This window comes from Mchenga conophoros, linkage group LG23, assembly GCF_057382185.1.
Source record: "Mchenga conophoros isolate Kocher_MC1m ecotype Shallow Benthic linkage group LG23, M_conophoros_male_GT1.1, whole genome shotgun sequence".
NCBI classification, from domain to species: Eukaryota; Metazoa; Chordata; class Actinopteri; order Cichliformes; family Cichlidae; genus Mchenga; species Mchenga conophoros.
The window spans coordinates 22527430-22545537 of record NC_140547.1 but is presented as its reverse complement, the minus strand read 5'-3'; the positions used below and the strand labels follow the sequence as shown (position 1 = coordinate 22545537).

The 18108-nt window shown below is 46.6% G+C and overlaps 13 non-coding genes across 13 annotated transcripts; all 13 read right to left on the bottom strand.

Annotated features, from left to right (window-relative positions):
* Positions 1-7: 7 nt before the first annotated feature.
* trnar-ucg (transfer RNA arginine (anticodon UCG)) lies at positions 8-80 on the bottom strand. Its single transcript has one exon. It is a non-coding gene; the product is annotated as a tRNA-Arg (tRNA).
* A 359-nt stretch (positions 81-439) lies between these two features.
* trnai-aau (transfer RNA isoleucine (anticodon AAU)) lies at positions 440-513 on the bottom strand. The gene has a single exon. It is a non-coding gene; the product is annotated as a tRNA-Ile (tRNA).
* Positions 514-1006: 493 nt separating this feature from the next.
* On the bottom strand, positions 1007-1080 carry trnai-aau (transfer RNA isoleucine (anticodon AAU)). The gene has a single exon. It is a non-coding gene; the product is annotated as a tRNA-Ile (tRNA).
* A 464-nt stretch (positions 1081-1544) lies between these two features.
* On the bottom strand, positions 1545-1617 carry trnar-ucg (transfer RNA arginine (anticodon UCG)). The gene has a single exon. It is a non-coding gene; the product is annotated as a tRNA-Arg (tRNA).
* A 359-nt stretch (positions 1618-1976) lies between these two features.
* Positions 1977-2050, bottom strand: trnai-aau (transfer RNA isoleucine (anticodon AAU)). Its single transcript has one exon. It is a non-coding gene; the product is annotated as a tRNA-Ile (tRNA).
* Positions 2051-2543: 493 nt separating this feature from the next.
* Positions 2544-2617, bottom strand: trnai-aau (transfer RNA isoleucine (anticodon AAU)). Its single transcript has one exon. It is a non-coding gene; the product is annotated as a tRNA-Ile (tRNA).
* A 464-nt stretch (positions 2618-3081) lies between these two features.
* On the bottom strand, positions 3082-3154 carry trnar-ucg (transfer RNA arginine (anticodon UCG)). The gene has a single exon. It is a non-coding gene; the product is annotated as a tRNA-Arg (tRNA).
* Positions 3155-3513: 359 nt separating this feature from the next.
* trnai-aau (transfer RNA isoleucine (anticodon AAU)) lies at positions 3514-3587 on the bottom strand. Its single transcript has one exon. It is a non-coding gene; the product is annotated as a tRNA-Ile (tRNA).
* Positions 3588-4080: 493 nt separating this feature from the next.
* trnai-aau (transfer RNA isoleucine (anticodon AAU)) lies at positions 4081-4154 on the bottom strand. Its single transcript has one exon. It is a non-coding gene; the product is annotated as a tRNA-Ile (tRNA).
* A 464-nt stretch (positions 4155-4618) lies between these two features.
* On the bottom strand, positions 4619-4691 carry trnar-ucg (transfer RNA arginine (anticodon UCG)). The gene has a single exon. It is a non-coding gene; the product is annotated as a tRNA-Arg (tRNA).
* A 359-nt stretch (positions 4692-5050) lies between these two features.
* Positions 5051-5124, bottom strand: trnai-aau (transfer RNA isoleucine (anticodon AAU)). The gene has a single exon. It is a non-coding gene; the product is annotated as a tRNA-Ile (tRNA).
* Positions 5125-5620: 496 nt separating this feature from the next.
* trnai-aau (transfer RNA isoleucine (anticodon AAU)) lies at positions 5621-5694 on the bottom strand. Its single transcript has one exon. It is a non-coding gene; the product is annotated as a tRNA-Ile (tRNA).
* A 464-nt stretch (positions 5695-6158) lies between these two features.
* On the bottom strand, positions 6159-6231 carry trnar-ucg (transfer RNA arginine (anticodon UCG)). The gene has a single exon. It is a non-coding gene; the product is annotated as a tRNA-Arg (tRNA).
* Between the last annotated feature and the right edge of the window lie 11877 nt (positions 6232-18108).

Here is an 18108-nt window from a genome sequence, read left to right as displayed (position 1 = left end):
TCACAACAAACCACGAAGGGACTTGAACCCTCAATCTTCTGATCCGAAGTCAGACGCCTTGTCCGTTAGGCCACGTGGTCTGGCAGAAGTTCCCTCTTTTCACGAACGTTCGTTGGAGTCTGGTTGAATCAACTGCTGGTGTTGGGTTGCTCACGTGGCTGGTGGATATTGCTTGATTGTTGCTTGAAATAATTGATTGTTGCTTGAAATAAGTGCATGCCACAGCATTTCTCCCATGTATCACGCTCTTAAAAATGTAGTCCTACCTGCCACATGCACAGTGGATCCACCCACTAAGCCAGAGTATTATCTGCCAATGAAGGTCATAAAGCTTACGTGGCCCGATCTGTCACCTGGAAGTTGGCAGAGGTTTTTTGTTGGATCCCACCCAATAAAATCCACAGTCTATCATGAGACAGCACGTTGGATGGCTGTTGAATGGCCAGTATGGGGATTGAACCCATGACCTTGGCGTTATTAGCACCACGCTCTGACCAGCTGAGCTAACCGGCCCAAAAAATGCGTGTGAACCCATCCTTTTGTTGACTAATATACCAAAAAAGAGAGGGTGGAAGAACTGTTAAGAACACAAGAGAAATGTGTGTTTACAAGAAATTACTTCAACATAGTGGGAAAAAAAAGTCCTCTGTTGACTTACAAAAAATGCTTTAAGAAGAAATTTGCCACAAAACAATACATGGTGTGCGTCTTCTAAAGTTAGGGTCGTTAGGTGAGGATATAAAGCAGCAGTTTTTGATGCAGTATGCTGTGTCAGACTTTGGAAATGAGTGATTTATCCAGAAAGTAGCTGGAAAAGTGATTTGGAGATTGTAGCTAAGCATGTAATGTATTCATTAGCGTGTCATGTGTCAGTGAATTTTGTGGTTTGCTGTCATTTGTAGTTGCGTACATCACTCACCTGGAAGTTGGCAGAGGTTTTTTCTTGGATCCCACCCAAAAAAATCCACAGTCTATCATGAGACAGCACGTTGGATGGCTGTTGGAATGGCCAGTATGGGGATTGAACCCATGACCTTGGCGTTATTAGCACCACGCTCTGACCAGCTGAGCTAACCGGCCTACAAAATCATTCTGTTGACTGATATACCAAAAAAGAGGGTGGAAGAACTGTTAACAACACAAGAGAAATGTGTGTTTACAAGAAATTACTTCAAGCAGTACCAATGAAAGCCAACTCTTGGAAGCTCCTACTGATCAGAAGCCACCTATGCAGGTGTAGTTCCACCAACAGCCTGCTTCCAAGTCGTGATTTTTTCACCCATGTCGCTTGAGGTCATGGCATGTTATTGACTTTCTATGGTTGCTTCTAAGCCAAGACCACTGGGGCCTGGCACTGATAAGGCCAAGTTCATGGCTTCAGTCCGCAACCTGGCCATTCGAGCCTCGTTTGAGAACTCGTAGAGTCTCTGTTGAAGGACATGAAATTGACAAAAGTGTAGCAATTTTGGATGACATAAAGGATTCGAGGTTGGCCTGCTGCAATCTAACTGGGAACGCATGCCTGCTCCTCAAGGACTCACAACAAACCACGAAGGGACTTGAACCCTCAATCTTCTGATCCGAAGTCAGACGCCTTGTCCGTTAGGCCACGTGGTCTGGCAGAAGCTCCCTCTTTTCACGAACGTTCGTTGGAGTCTGGTTGAATCAACTGCTGGTGTTGGGTTGCTCACGTGGCTGGTGGATATTGCTTGATTGTTGCTTGAAATAATTGATTGTTTCTTGAAATAAGTGCATGCCACAGCATTTCTCCCATGTATCACGCTCTTAAAAATGTAGTCCTACCTGCCACATGCACAGTGGATCCACCCACTAAGCCAGAGTATTATCTGCCAATGAAGGTCATAAAGCTTACGTGGCCCGATCTGTCACCTGGAAGTTGGCAGAGGTTTTTTGTTGGATCCCACCCAATAAAATCCACAGTCTATCATGAGACAGCACGTTGGATGGCTGTTGAATGGCCAGTATGGGGATTGAACCCATGACCTTGGCGTTATTAGCACCACGCTCTGACCAGCTGAGCTAACCGGCCCAAAAAATGTGTGTGAACCCATCCTTTTGTTGACTAATATACCAAAAAAGAGAGGGTGGAAGAACTGTTAAGAACACAAGAGAAATGTGTGTTTACAAGAAATTACTTCAACATAGTGGGAAAAAAAAGTCCTCTGTTGACTTACAAAAAATGCTTTAAGAAGAAATTTGCCACAAAACAATACATGGTGTGCGTCTTCTAAAGTTAGGGTCGTTAGGTGAGGATATAAAGCAGCAGTTTTTGATGCAGTATGCTGTGTCAGACTTTGGAAATGAGTGATTTATCCAGAAAGTAGCTGGAAAAGTGATTTGGAGATTGTAGCTAAGCATGTAATGTATTCATTAGCGTGTCATGTGTCAGTGAATTTTGTGGTTTGCTGTCATTTGTAGTTGCGTACATCACTCACCTGGAAGTTGGCAGAGGTTTTTTCTTGGATCCCACCCAAAAAAATCCACAGTCTATCATGAGACAGCACGTTGGATGGCTGTTGGAATGGCCAGTATGGGGATTGAACCCATGACCTTGGCGTTATTAGCACCACGCTCTGACCAGCTGAGCTAACCGGCCTACAAAATCATTCTGTTGACTGATATACCAAAAAAGAGGGTGGAAGAACTGTTAACAACACAAGAGAAATGTGTGTTTACAAGAAATTACTTCAAGCAGTACCAATGAAAGCCAACTCTTGGAAGCTCCTACTGATCAGAAGCCACCTATGCAGGTGTAGTTCCACCAACAGCCTGCTTCCAAGTCGTGATTTTTTCACCCATGTCGCTTGAGGTCATGGCATGTTATTGACTTTCTATGGTTGCTTCTAAGCCAAGACCACTGGGGCCTGGCACTGATAAGGCCAAGTTCATGGCTTCAGTCGGCAACCTGGCCATTCGAGCCTCGTTTGAGAACTCGTAGAGTCTCTGTTGAAGGACATGAAATTGACAAAAGTGTAGCAATTTTGGATGACATAAAGGATTCGAGGTTGGCCTGCTGCAATCTAACTGGGAACGCATGCCTGCTCCTCAAGGACTCACAACAAACCACGAAGGGACTTGAACCCTCAATCTTCTGATCCGAAGTCAGACGCCTTGTCCGTTAGGCCACGTGGTCTGGCAGAAGTTACCTCTTTTCACGAACGTTCGTTGGAGTCTGGTTGAATCAACTGCTGGTGTTGGGTTGCTCACGTGGCTGGTGGATATTGCTTGATTGTTGCTTGAAATAATTGATTGTTGCTTGAAATAAGTGCATGCCACAGCATTTCTCCCATGTATCACGCTCTTAAAAATGTAGTCCTACCTGCCACATGCACAGTGGATCCACCCACTAAGCCAGAGTATTATCTGCCAATGAAGGTCATAAAGCTTACGTGGCCCGATCTGTCACCTGGAAGTTGGCAGAGGTTTTTTGTTGGATCCCACCCAATAAAATCCACAGTCTATCATGAGACAGCACGTTGGATGGCTGTTGAATGGCCAGTATGGGGATTGAACCCATGACCTTGGCGTTATTAGCACCACGCTCTGACCAGCTGAGCTAACCGGCCCAAAAAATGTGTGTGAACCCATCCTTTTGTTGACTAATATACCAAAAAAGAGAGGGTGGAAGAACTGTTAAGAACACAAGAGAAATGTGTGTTTACAAGAAATTACTTCAACATAGTGGGAAAAAAAAGTCCTTTGTTGACTTACAAAAAATGCTTTAAGAAGAAATTTGCCACAAAACAATACATGGTGTGCGTCTTCTAAAGTTAGGGTCGTTAGGTGAGGATATAAAGCAGCAGTTTTTGATGCAGTATGCTGTGTCAGACTTTGGAAATGAGTGATTTATCCAGAAAGTAGCTGGAAAAGTGATTTGGAGATTGTAGCTAAGCATGTAATGTATTCATTAGCGTGTCATGTGTCAGTGAATTTTGTGGTTTGCTGTCATTTGTAGTTGCGTACATCACTCACCTGGAAGTTGGCAGAGGTTTTTTCTTGGATCCCACCCAAAAAAATCCACAGTCTATCATGAGACAGCACGTTGGATGGCTGTTGGAATGGCCAGTATGGGGATTGAACCCATGACCTTGGCGTTATTAGCACCACGCTCTGACCAGCTGAGCTAACCGGCCTACAAAATCATTCTGTTGACTGATATACCAAAAAAGAGGGTGGAAGAACTGTTAACAACACAAGAGAAATGTGTGTTTACAAGAAATTACTTCAAGCAGTACCAATGAAAGCCAACTCTTGGAAGCTCCTACTGATCAGAAGCCACCTATGCAGGTGTAGTTCCACCAACAGCCTGCTTCCAAGTCGTGATTTTTTCACCCATGTCGCTTGAGGTCATGGCATGTTATTGACTTTCTATGGTTGCTTCTAAGCCAAGACCACTGGGGCCTGGCACTGATAAGGCCAAGTTCATGGCTTCAGTCGGCAACCTGGCCATTCGAGCCTCGTTTGAGAACTCGTAGAGTCTCTGTTGAAGGACATGAAATTGACAAAAGTGTAGCAATTTTGGATGACATAAAGGATTCGAGGTTGGCCTGCTGCAATCTAACTGGGAACGCATGCCTGCTCCTCAAGGACTCACAACAAACCACGAAGGGACTTGAACCCTCAATCTTCTGATCCGAAGTCAGACGCCTTGTCCGTTAGGCCACGTGGTCTGGCAGAAGTTACCTCTTTTCACGAACGTTCGTTGGAGTCTGGTTGAATCAACTGCTGGTGTTGGGTTGCTCACGTGGCTGGTGGATATTGCTTGATTGTTGCTTGAAATAATTGATTGTTGCTTGAAATAAGTGCATGCCACAGCATTTCTCCCATGTATCACGCTCTTAAAAATGTAGTCCTACCTGCCACATGCACAGTGGATCCACCCACTAAGCCAGAGTATTATCTGCCAATGAAGGTCATAAAGCTTACGTGGCCCGATCTGTCACCTGGAAGTTGGCAGAGGTTTTTTGTTGGATCCCACCCAACAAAATCCACAGTCTATCATGAGACAGCACGTTGGATGGCTGTTGAATGGCCAGTATGGGGATTGAACCCATGACCTTGGCGTTATTAGCACCACGCTCTGACCAGCTGAGCTAACCGGCCTACAAAATGTGTGTAAACCAATCTTTTTGTTGACTAATATACCAAAAAAGAGAGGGTGGAAGAACTGTTAAGAACACAAGAGAAATGTGTGTTTACAAGAAATTACTTCAACATAGTGGGAAAAAAAGAAGTCTTCTGTTGACTTACAAAAAATGCTTTAAGAAGAAATTTGCCACAAAACAATACATGGTGTGCGTCTTCTAAAGTTAGGGTCGTTAGGTGAGGATATAAAGCAGCAGTTTTTGATGCAGTATGCTGTGTCAGACTTTGGAAATGAGTGATTTATCCAGAAAGTAGCTGGAAAAGTGATTTGGAGATTGTAGCTAAGCATGTAATGTATTCATTAGCGTGTCATGTGTCAGTGAATTTTGTGGTTTGCTGTCATTTGTAGTTGCGTACATCACTCACCTGGAAGTTGGCAGAGGTTTTTTCTTGGATCCCACCCAAAAAAAATCCACAGTCTATCATGAGACAGCACATTGGATGGCTGTTGGAATGGCCAGTATGGGGATTGAACCCATGACCTTGGCGTTATTAGCACCACGCTCTGACCAGCTGAGCTAACCGGCCTACAAAATCATTCTGTTGACTGATATACCAAAAAAGAGGGTGGAAGAACTGTTAACAACACAAGAGAAATGTGTGTTTACAAGAAATTACTTCAAGCAGTACCAATGAAAGCCAACTCTTGGAAGCTCCTACTGATCAGAAGCCACCTATGCAGGTGTAGTTCCACCAACAGCCTGCTTCCAAGTCGTGATTTTTTCACCCATGTCGCTTGAGGTCATGGCATGTTATTGACTTTCTATGGTTGCTTCTAAGCCAAGACCACTGGGGCCTGGCACTGATAAGGCCAAGTTCATGGCTTCAGTCCGCAACCTGGCCATTCGAGCCTCGTTTGAGAACTCGTAGAGTCTCTGTTGAAGGACATGAAATTGACAAAAGTGTAGCAATTTTGGATGACATAAAGGATCCGAGGTTGGCCTGCTGCAATCTAACTGGGAACGCATGCCTGCACCTCAAGGACTCACAACAAACCACGAAGGGACTTGAACCCTCAATCTTCTGATCCGAAGTCAGACGCCTTGTCCGTTAGGCCACGTGGTCAGGCAGAAGCTCCCAATTTTCACGAACGTTCGTTGGAGTCTGTTTGAGTGAACTGCTGGTGTTGGATTGCTCACGTGGCTGGTGGATATTGCTTGATTGTTGCTTGAAATAATTGATTGTTGCTTGAAATAAGTGCATGCCACAGCATTTCTCCCATGTATCACGCTCTTAAAAACGTAGTCCTACCTGCCACATGCACAGTGGATCCACCTATTGAGCCAGAGCATCATCTGCCAATGACGGTCATAAAGCTTACGTGGCCCGATCTCTCACTGATCAGGCCAAATTCATGGCTTCCCTAACCTGGCCTTTCGAGCCTCGTTTGAGAACTCGTAGAGTCTCTTTTGAAGGACACACCCAGGGTATGCAGTCTTAAAGGCTGCATTTCAAGACCGATTACTTCACAGCGACGCGATGAAGGCTGTCCCAATTCAAAGGCTGCTCTAAATGCGGCCCTCAAATGCGTCTTTCATTTCCCTGAATTTCAAGGATGGGTCGGTGTAGCCTTCATGGTCCAACATATCTCAGACTTCATAGTGCGGCGGTTGTTGGGATAATTTTTCCAAAAAAAATGGCGAAAGCCGAGCGGCCGGAGAGTAAACTTTCATAAGTAAGTACTGAATATTATGTCACTTTTTTATGCGCAAATGTTTAATAATGAAGAACATTAAAACATTACTGTTGGCCACATGTCGGCAAAGTTATGTGACATTAGCGATGTTTGTACATTTTTAAAGTAAAGGTTTTAAAGCCTTTACTTCAAAATATACGCCGTTCAATAGTCGGTCTTAATCTTACAAAGAATGTGCTGATTTTATGGATAATTAAAGGCTGTATCCCAATTCAGGGACTGCAGCCTTAAAGGTTGCATTTTAAGGCCGATTACGTCACAGTGGCGCGCCGAAGGCTGTCCCAATTCAAAGGCTGATCGAAATGTGGCCCTCAAATGCGTCCTTCATTTCCCTGAATTTTATGGCTGTGGCAGTGTAGACTTCGTGGTCCCATATATCCCACAATTCATAGCGTGGATAATTCTGCCGCAGACGGCAGAAGCAGAGCGGCCGAAGAGTAAATTAAGTACTGAATATTATGTCACTCATTTATGTGCAAATGTTTAATAATGAGGAACATTAAAACATTACTGTTGGCCACATGTCGGCAAAGTTATTTGCCATTAGTGATGTTTGTACGTTCAGCTTTTACTTGCTTTTAAAACCTTAATCTTACAGAGAATGTGATGATTTCGTGGATAATTAAAGTCAGTCATATATCCACAAACACAACAAGCTGTAAGTCAGTGATGCTGCTCGGTTTGCAGTCCTGAATATCACGGCACAAGCAGGATTCACTGCACTGTTAATGTTAGCTATGTTTTATTGCTGCCTCTGTTCGGTGGTGTCGAGCAAAACGGACTTTAACATGTGTTTGAACGAGTTGACAGTTCACTCATTAAGCTGAATGAAAGATGCTTTAATCACAGCAGTCACACATGTGTCCACTGTACCATCTGGGAACTCTTCTTGTTTAGCACTCGTAATAACACAAACACTAAATCCTCCTTCTCTTGTGCTGTTTTGTAGCAGTGTAAACACCTGAGACTGTCACCTGTCTGTCTGTCCTGCACTCTTTCTCTCTCTTTTTCTTTCTCTCTGATTGTGTAACAAAAGTATGAACATGTATTTATAAGTTACACTTGTGTTTGAATCCTGCAGCTTATCACACATTTGATTTCCATGTGTGACAACTGCAAGTGTGCAGAGTGAGGACAGACTGAGGGACCCACTGCTGCACATCATCTGTGAGGCTTTGCACCCCTGATGATCCACCAGGACAAACTCAGCAGTGTGTGAGGAGGAGGAGGAGGAAGAGCCAGCAGCAGCTGACAGATGGAGAGAATAGACGGACTGTTCCCTGTTTGTGAAGGACTGCTAGAAAAGTTTCACATAACTAATTGTCTGTCCTGAATCAGTCTTATTAGGTAATGTTCAAACAATTTTATCATTCCATCATTCCGGTGTTTTCAGTGTGGGAGAAAGTACTCAGGGCCTTCAAGTTACACACTATGAAAGGCAGCAACAAGTTTAACATTCAGAAACCTAAAGTATGTATCAGCAGCAGAATGGACCTAAAAATTTGTATTTGTATGTTTTAGCAGAAGTCAGCCAGTTTAAGGCTCTGATATCTATTCTGTATGACTTAAAGCAGTTATGACATAGTATGATTTTCTCACCCAATAAAGGAATATTTAATATATCGGTCTATTATTCATTCTATCAGAAACAGTTTTTACAGCTCGTACATTTTCTTTTTATACATATATGTAAGCAATGAGCCAAATTTAGTTATGCCAACATACTGAAGGAACAACATTTGTCTCTTATATATGATACACCTATATATTAGGGGTGCAACGATACACAAAATTCACGGTTCGGTTCGATACTTTGGTGTCACGGTTCGATATTTTTTCGATACAAAAAAAATGTTCATGCCTTTTTAATTTGTCATTTATTAAAATGATAAATATATATTTTAACTCAAAAGTACAGTTTTTAAATTTAACCTTAACCCTTGTGCGCATTTTTTATTTTGACAGCGAATGCGCACCTGCGGACCACTTATGTGCAGCCCTGGTTATTTAGCTCGTCATATTGCAGCCACAGAAATGATTTTGTCCATGAAACCATAAAGCTGCACTTTCTTTTTGCCTTATAGTCTGATTTGTCATAACTTCTCCGTTTTGTGGTAAGCTTTTCTTTGGCTGTCACTTCTTCACCCTGACCTGTCTTATTTGGCTCAGCAGAACTGAAATATATATCCTGCTGCTTTTACACACGCACTCACATAAGCTCAGCGATTCTCTGCGCGATCAACCTCTCACATGTTTAAGCTTGCTGCGGGAGATTTCACTTGTCATGTTTGCATAGTAAGCTAACGATTAATAAGACGATGTCAGAGGAATTGGTGCACAAATTATCATCACTCACAGATCAGTGCTGTCGCTCTCTATACACAGTTCGCACGATTGCAAAGTGAAAGCAAAAAAACAAGCGCAAATTCAAACACGATTTCAATATGTCACATATTGACAGTGGCTCACCGATGCCAATGACATAATTACCCAGCTACATTTCCGAAAGAATGCAAAAGCATTGACATATATTTTTCCTTCCTACAATAGCCCGACGGGCAGGGAAGAGATAGATTTTGGTAGCCCGACTGAAAAAATCGCTAGCCCCAGGACGTCGGGCTAGCGATATTGCAAGCCCTGTATCTGATTGAGGAATCACTCATCTTTGGAAAAGAGAGTTTATTACAGAGAAATGTCTCTTTCCAAAATAAAAGCTATACTATCCGCTTCTTCTGGGCTATATTCTCAGCAGCATAAGGAGAATCATGTGCTAACAGCTGTCTAAATGACTCGGCTAAAGTTAGTAGCATGCTTGTTGTTTTTGTCTTTGCACTAGGATGATGTCGGCGTAAATGTGCAGTCATATTCGTTGTGTTCCCACTAGTGCTTTCAGGTTAATCTCGTTGAAATGACGTTAACGCTACAACACGGCAAATCTCCGTTAACGAGCTACCGCCGATCGCTCCGTGCATGGGGCTAGACGGCCAACACGTTAACGAGCTAACTGCGCTAACACACTAGTTCCCACCCATGTAATTGAGCATTGCATGGCACATCCAACATACTGTTTTACTTTAGTCCATGACTCGCTTACCTTCAGGGTCATACGTCACATGAAAACCAAAATAATTCCAAACGCCAGATCTGAATGAGGTTCAATTTGCCTGTTGCAAGGAGAGCTTAACTTCTGTCTCGCTAGCTTGCCCTGCGCTCTTCCTTCTGACGATGCTGTCTGTGTTGAGCGCTCAGTGGATCTGCGCTCGACAGTGCAGCCTAGGCAGAGTAGTCGAACGCAGATTCACTGAGCGCTCAACACAGACAGCATCGTCAGAAGGAAAGTTGATAAAATAAATTACAAATGTTGTATTGTTCGATACATATGCGTACCGAACCGAAAGCACTGTATCGAACGGTTCAATATCGATACGAATATCGTTGCACCCCTACTATATATGCACTGTCAAAGATACTTGTCTTTGAGTGAAGATTTAAGGTGATAAGACATATAAATAACTGCGACTTGAATCTGTACTGAAGCTCAGTATTTGACACAGTTCATGTTCACTGCTGTAATAGCTAATAATGATTAATATAAATCAAATCAAATCAAATCAAATCACTTTTATTGTCACATCACATGTGCAGGTACATTGGTACAGTACATGTGAGTGAAATTCTTGTGTGCGAGCTTCACAAGCAACAGAGTTGTGCAAAATACAATAATGTAAACAAGCAAAATACATGAATGGCCACATCTTAAACTAATAAATATATTGTAACGTTCACAAGAACCAGACGGTTGGGGTCTCAGTTTGTCCGTTTATTCGGCACATAAGCCAGCGGGTTGTTAACTCAGGGGGAAGCGCTCTCGAACTACACCTCTCTTCAGCCTGGCACACACACAGAACAACCAGGTCCCCCCACCCCTTCCTGTACACCACCCTCACTACTTCCTGCAGCCCAACCAAACATGAATCTTAAAGGAACAACAACAGTGTGCAGAGAAAACCAACATGTCACTGTCCAGTAACACTTAACCATCGTTACACTGCCCCCCCAGCAATAAGTTCCTCGTCCCCGAGGGAACGACACAGACTCTGAGGCGGGGCGGTAGCCTACGTTCCCTCCTTGACCTCCTGAGCCCCTGAGGAGGACGCAGAGCTTCGGGGCTTTGGGGTGAAGAGTCCGAGGGGGGGGAACGCAGCCCCGGTCGGGGGCCCCTCTGAGCAGGGTCATGGACGCTCTGTACACGTCCCTCTGGAAAGGAGGGGAGGGACTGTCCTCTGTAGGGGGCCATCCGGTCTCTGTGCAGCGCTACTATCCTCCCCCTAGGAGGCAACTGCACCCTGTAAACAACCTCCCCCACTCGCTCTAGGACGCTGCAAGGCCCCACCCAGCTGCTATCCAGTTTAGGACACCGTCCCTTCTTCCTCTTTGGGCTGTAGACCCACACCAGCTCCCCAGCACGGAAGTGCCTCCCTTTAGTGGTGATGTCGTAATTCCTCTTTTGGCGCAGGCCTGCCTTCGCCAGCTGCTCTCGGGCGTAGGAATGTGCAGAATCCAGCCGGTCCTGCAGCTTCCTTGCGTAGTCCCGGCCCGGTGGTGCCTCTGGCGCGTCCGGGGGTTTCCCAAAAGCCAACTCTGCAGGAGTTCTCAGCTCTCTCCCTAACATGAGCAGGGCAGGCGTACATTGGGTGGAGTCCTGCACTGCCGACCTGTAGGCCATGAGGGTAAGGGGAAGATGGTAATCCCAGTCCCGTTGGTGTTCTGAGGTAAGGATGGCTAGCTGCTGGGCCAGCGTCCTGTTAAACCTTTCCACCAGCCCATCGCTTTGGGGGTGAAGTGGGGTGGTGCGGGTCTTCTTAATCCCAAGGCGTTCACACATGGCAGCAAATACCTTGGACTCAAAGTTACGCCCCTGGTCACTGTGGAGGGTCTCTGCTGTCCCAAAGCGGCTGAACATCCCCTCCACTAATACATCAGCGACAGTCTCAGCCTCCTGATCTGGGATGGCGTATGCTTCCGGCCACTTGGTAAAATAGTCCATGGCCACAAGAACATAGCGGTTTCCTCTGTCTGTGCGAGGAAATGGGCCCATGACGTCCACAGCTACTCGCTCCATTGGAGCTCCTGCTGGTTGCTGCTGAAGCTGAGCCCGGGACTGGTCTTGTGGCCCTTTGTGTGAGGAACATGCATCACAGCTGCGGCAAAAGTCCTCCACATCCCTCCGCTGTTGACCCCAGTAATAGCCCTGGCGGAGGCGGCGAAGAGTCTTGGAGACCCCAAAGTGGCCAGAGCCAGTGCTCCCATGGCAGGCTCCCAGCACAGCTGACCTCAGCGACCTTGGCACCACAACCTGCCACCTCTCCTCCCCCGTGGCAGGATCCTTCCAGGCACGCTCCAACACCCCCTCCTTCAGCCTGAGAGCTGCAAACTTGGCCCACAGCCCCCTGGTACAGATGGAAAACCCAGTGACCTCATCCCAAAGGGGTTGCTCCCCCTTCTCCAGCCACTGCAGGACCGGCAGCAGGTCTGTGTCTTGTTCCTGCCGTGCCCTCCACTCCGCTGCATCCACCACCAGAAGAACCCTGCAGGCGAGCTGTGCTGCTCCGTCTATTGTCGTGAGTTCCCGCTCTATTTCCTCTCGCTTCTCACAGTAACGGCAGCCAGCTGCAGCACATGGGCGGCGAGAGAGGGCGTCTGCGTTAGAATGGTGCGTCCCTGCTCTGTGCTCCACGGTGAAATTGAAGGCTTGGAGCTCCTCCAGCCAGCGAGCCACCTGTCCCTCTGGCTCCCTGAAAGACATCAGCCACTGAAGGGCAGCATGATCAGTTCTGACAACAAATGCTGTGCCGCACAGGTAGTATTTAAAGTGTCTCACCCCCGCCACCACAGCCAACAGCTCTCGTCGTGTGACACAGTAGCGCCGCTCGCTCCTGTTCAGGACCCGGCTGAAGTACGCCACCACCTTCTCCCCTTCCGGTCCAACCTGCGACAACACCGCTCCCAGCCCCACATTACTTGCGTCAGTGTCCAGGACAAAAGGCAGGGCGGGGTCAGGGGGGGCAAGGACTGGGGACTCTGTCAGCGATCTGCGGAGGGTGTCGAACGCCTGCTGACAGTCCTGGGTCCAGATGAAGTCACGGTCCTTCTGCAGCAGGTGGAAGAGTGGTGCGGCTATGGAGGAAAAGCCCTTCACAAACCTCCTGTAATAAGACGCCAGTCCTAGGAAGCTTTTGAGCTGTTTCTGGTCTGCTGGTGTGGGCCACTCGGTAATGGTGTGAATTTTTTCCTCCAAAGTGCTGATGCCCTCACGACCCAGCTTGTGGCCCAGAAACTCCACCTCCCTCCTCATGAAGTGGCACTTGTCGGGATGCAGCTTCAGGCCTGCAGCCGCCACCCTCTCCAACACTTGTCTCAGGGCATCCAGGGCAGCATCAAAGGAGCTCCCGTGCACTAGAAGATCATCCAGGTAAACCAGACACCGTTGCCGTGGGACGCCAGCCAGCACACTGTCCACGAGCCTCTCGAAGGTCGCAGGAGCGTTGCAAAGGCCAAAACTCAGGACTTTGAACTGCCATAGTCCCCTGTTAGTGCAGAAGGCTGTCTTCGGTCTGGATTCCGGGGACAGTGGCACCTGCCAGTAGCCACTCCGCAGGTCCAGGGTGGAAAACCAGGAGGACCCGGCTACTAAGTCGAGGGACTCATCAATCCTGGGAAGGGGGTAAGAGTCTTTCTTCGTCACTTTGTTGAGTGGTCTGTAGTCCACACAGAAACGCATCCTAGGACTTTTTTTCTTAGGCACCATCACCACCGCGGAGGCCCACGGGCTATCAGATGGTTCTATGATGCCCGCCTTCATCATTTCACACAGCTCCCTGTCTGCAGCCTCCTGATGAGCCAGGGGCAGGCGGCGGGGGCGCACTTTAATAGGCTGGGCTCTACCAAGTGTGTCAAGCCAACATCACTTTCTTTCAGGGCAAAAATGTCACTAAACTCTTTTAGTACCTGCCATAGACTCTCTTGCTGCTGTGGAGTCAGCCCCTCACAGTTCTTTGACCAGATACTCCTCACTGCTGAGAGCCTCTCCTCCTCCTCCTCCTCCGCTCGCTGTTCTGCTGGCGGGTCTGCAGGGGTCTCTGCGGTGGAGGTGGACGCCGCGGCAGATGCTGTGCAGACCGGGGGAGGAATAAGCGGCACCTTCTTCCCATCAGGGAGTACGAGGAGGCCTTTGCCTAAGTCCAGTACACCACCAATGGCTCGTAAAAAATCCAGCCCAAGGATGCAGGCGTCCTGCACGTCAGCCACCCAGGCAGCATAAGACACACCGAGGTCCCCCACCTTGAACTGGAACACTCCCTTCCCTCTCATTGGGGCCAGATCACCGGTCACAGTCTTAAGTTGCACGTTAGTCGGTTGTACAGCAGCTCCGGTTGGGACAATATTGGGTCGGACCAGCGTTGCATTGGATCCCGTGTCCAGCAGGGCCGTACAGGACACCCCCGCAATCGTCACTGGAACATGGCAAAAGCCGCCAACCTGGGTCCAGCCCACAGTGATGGCCGCACCGGGTGGAGGTGGCGGTGGTGTGGGGATGTCGTTCTCCCAGGCCCGTGTACTCCCGCCTACACGGGCCCGTGGGCGTTTCCCTGAACCGCTGCAAGCTTGGGGCACTGCCTGATGAGGTGTCCGACTTGTCCACATCCCCAGCAGCTCTGAAGTGCTCCGACCAGAGCATTATAATCTCCCCTCTGCTCCTCGGTCAGCAGCAGCAGGCATGCAGCTGCATCCTCACACAGGCACAAAGCCAATTGGAGAGCTTTATGTTCCTCAGACCAGCCAGCTGCAACAGCTAACAGCTCGAACTGTGCGATAAACACTTCCCATGGCGTCTTGCCGCTGAACTTAGGCGTTTTTATATTCGCTGCAGCTTGCTGGGCGCCGCCATGTTTGTTTACATCACGTGACGGCGCGTCAAGCGAGGTCGACTCCTTCCCGCCGGAATCGCGGCCGCTGTGCGAACAGTTCCCGAGCCTAGTCAAACCTGGAGAAAATCCAGCCTCGGCAGACAGCCGCAGTGCCGTTTCCCTCACTCCATGGGCGGGCGAGCGCGGACGAACCTCCCTCTCCTCCGTCTCCTTCTTAATCCTGCCCGGCAACATCCTCGTCACGTAACGGCAAGCGTCGCCGGCAACAGGGTCTCGGGCGTTCTGGGGTTCTTTTTTCTTTCTTCACTTCTGACACCAATGTAACGTTCACAAGAACCAGACGGTTGGGGTCTCAGTTTGTCCGTTTATTCGGCACATAAGCCAGCGGGTTGTTAACTCAGGGGGAAGCGCTCTCGAACTACACCTCTCTTCAGCCTGGCACACACACAGAACAACCAGGTCCCCCCACCCCTTCCTGTACACCACCCTCACTACTTCCTGCAGCCCAACCAAACATGAATCTTAAAGGAACAACAACAGTGTGCAGAGAAAACCAACATGTCACTGTCCAGTAACACTTAACCATCGTTACAATATGTACAATATATAATAGTATATGCATTTCTGAATGTGTATACTAAATATTTTTCTACGTGTGTGTGTGTGTGTGTGTGTACACATATATTACAAATTAAATAGAGTAAACAATAAATAAATATATAAAAATATACAGAGTTGAGACATGTGCAAAACAGTGGCATTACTGTACAGTATGGAGTGCATAATGTTGAAGTTCCAGTAGTGAAGGTGAGGTGTCTATGACGTGTTCAGCAGTCTGATGGCCTGGTGGAAGAAGCTGTCTCTCAGTCTGCTGGTACGGGACCGGATGCTGCAGAACCTCCTTCCTGATGGAAGTAGTCTGAACAGTTTATGGCTGGGGTGACTGGAGTCCTTGATGATCCTCCCCGCTTTCCTCAGGCACCGCTTCCTGTAGATGTCTTGGAGGGAGGGAAGCTCACCTCCAATTATCTGTTCAGAGCACCGCACTACTCGCTGGAGAGCTTTGCAGTTGTAGGCAGTTGTAACTATAATATTGGCCATATTATATTTACATTACCAAAATGATATTACCTTAGTCTCATGAACAAAATTAGCTAATTGTTATTTACTAGCTAATCTTAAAATGACCGTTCAGTACAGAAATGAAGGCCAAAAATCATGTTTTACAGTCCTGTGGTCTCAGCCTCAGATACTTATCAAATCAAGAAACAAACAAACAAATGAACAAAATATCTTCTCCTTCATTTCTGTCAAACAAAGTTGCATGACACGTTTCCAGCGGTTAGTATCAATGGTTACTAGGCAACCTGGGCAGCACGACGGAACCTAGACCGTCCCATACAGCCCATGAGTTTGCAACAAACTTGCCGTTTATTTTGCAAATCGAGCTCAATACTGCCCCTAGCGTCCTGGAGCACTTCCGTTGTGTTTTGGTTTTTGCATATGTTTTGAATTTTGTAAGTGTTATAGAGTTTGTAAGTGTTTTGGAGTTTGTACATGCTTTGTCTATAGGGGCCACCGTAGTTTTTTACTACTTGCTACTTGCTTTACTACTTGCTCATGTAAGTTTGAGACTAGGGTTGCCAACCGTCCCTTAAAATACGGAATCGTCCCGTATTTCGAAACAAAAGTACACGTCCCGTATTGAGCTAATAAGGGACGCACTTTGTCCCGTAATACAGTGAGAACCAAAAGTAGCCTATAAATGTTTATGGAATTAACGCCTTGTTTGAAAACATAATTCCCAGCCCCTCTCCTGCTTTGTGACCAATGAGCTGACAGCACACTTATGACAATTCGAGTATGACAATTCAGATTACCGCTCATCTCATTGGTCGAGGAAAGGTCGCTTTCGGAGAAAATACCGGAAGACAACAGGTGACCACAACAAGAAGCATGGCCAACAGGGAAACAAACGCCGACACTGCGGTGCAAGTCTCGGATGACAGTACACCTAAAGCTGGGCAGACACTGTGTGATTTTTTCAGTCACGTTATTCAGCTCCTGCTCAAACTGCACGATTGACTCACAGGGGTTAGAAGTTCATAGGTCACGATGTACTCTCACACTGTACCGCCCGATGCTCTGATGCGACCTGAGTGCTCACACTGTGCCGCTGTTGTGCCAAAGTAGTTACCCCCGCCATAAAATGAAGGTTATAACAGAAAATCTGTCGCTCTCTCTCTCTGTCTTTCACTCACACAGACACACCACCACCATCAACTTTGCTAAATTGCTAATGAAAAACATTGATCAGGCAGCTGTGATTAAGCAGCAGTGTAAATCCAACTATTTTCACGGTTGTTGTGGTCGTGATAATTTTGTGAGGCCACATCGAAAAGGCTCGGATGAGCTTTCCAAAGTTCTACAAGTTGTGCCTCCATCGCTTGTGTCCAGATCACACGCTGCACTGCCGTGCTGCTCCGTCTTTTTCACCGACGTTTACGTGTTTGCGCGCGAGCAGCTGCGGTGACACCCTCACGAGCGATTGATGATCGGGAACTGGTCGTGAGGTGTTAATCACTTCTCGTTACCCAACGTATACTACATGACGCACGATGAAGGCCAAAATCGGTCCGATCACTCAAAAATCGGCTCAAAATGGGCCTAAAACCGCACAGTGTAAGCCCAGCATTAGAGCAGCAATGTTTGTTTCCCTCAGAGAAAGGGAAGAATGGGAAAAGGAAAACACCTGGCTGGAAAAAGTTAATATGGGCATGTGCAGTGAATATCAGCGCTATGTGGCCAGAAGTGTGATAATATAATTTATTTTGTGTAATAAACAACTGCAAGGATAGATGATTACAACAAATAGATGACTAATACATAAAAGTAATACATAGGTGAATAATGATGATGAGTTATGATGCGTAATCATGGGAACAAGTGGGTTTACAAACAGGAGCAGCTGATTAGCATTAGAAAAGCTGAAATAATACCTCAACTGAAGCCAATTGTACTAAATGCACTAAATAGAATAGAATAGAATTCAACTTTATTGTCATTGCACATGCACAGGTACAGGGCAACGAAATGCAGTTTGCATCCATCCAGAAGTGCTTTAGTGATATAGATATATTACAATATATATTAGTAATAATATAGATATGTGAGTATATTACAGAAATGGGTCTATTATGGTATGTTATAATGTACACGGTATGAAGTATGTTGTGAATATTCTATAACTATAAGTATGTACAGGCTATGAACAGGATATAAATATGAAAAACTATACAGAATATGAAATAAATAACT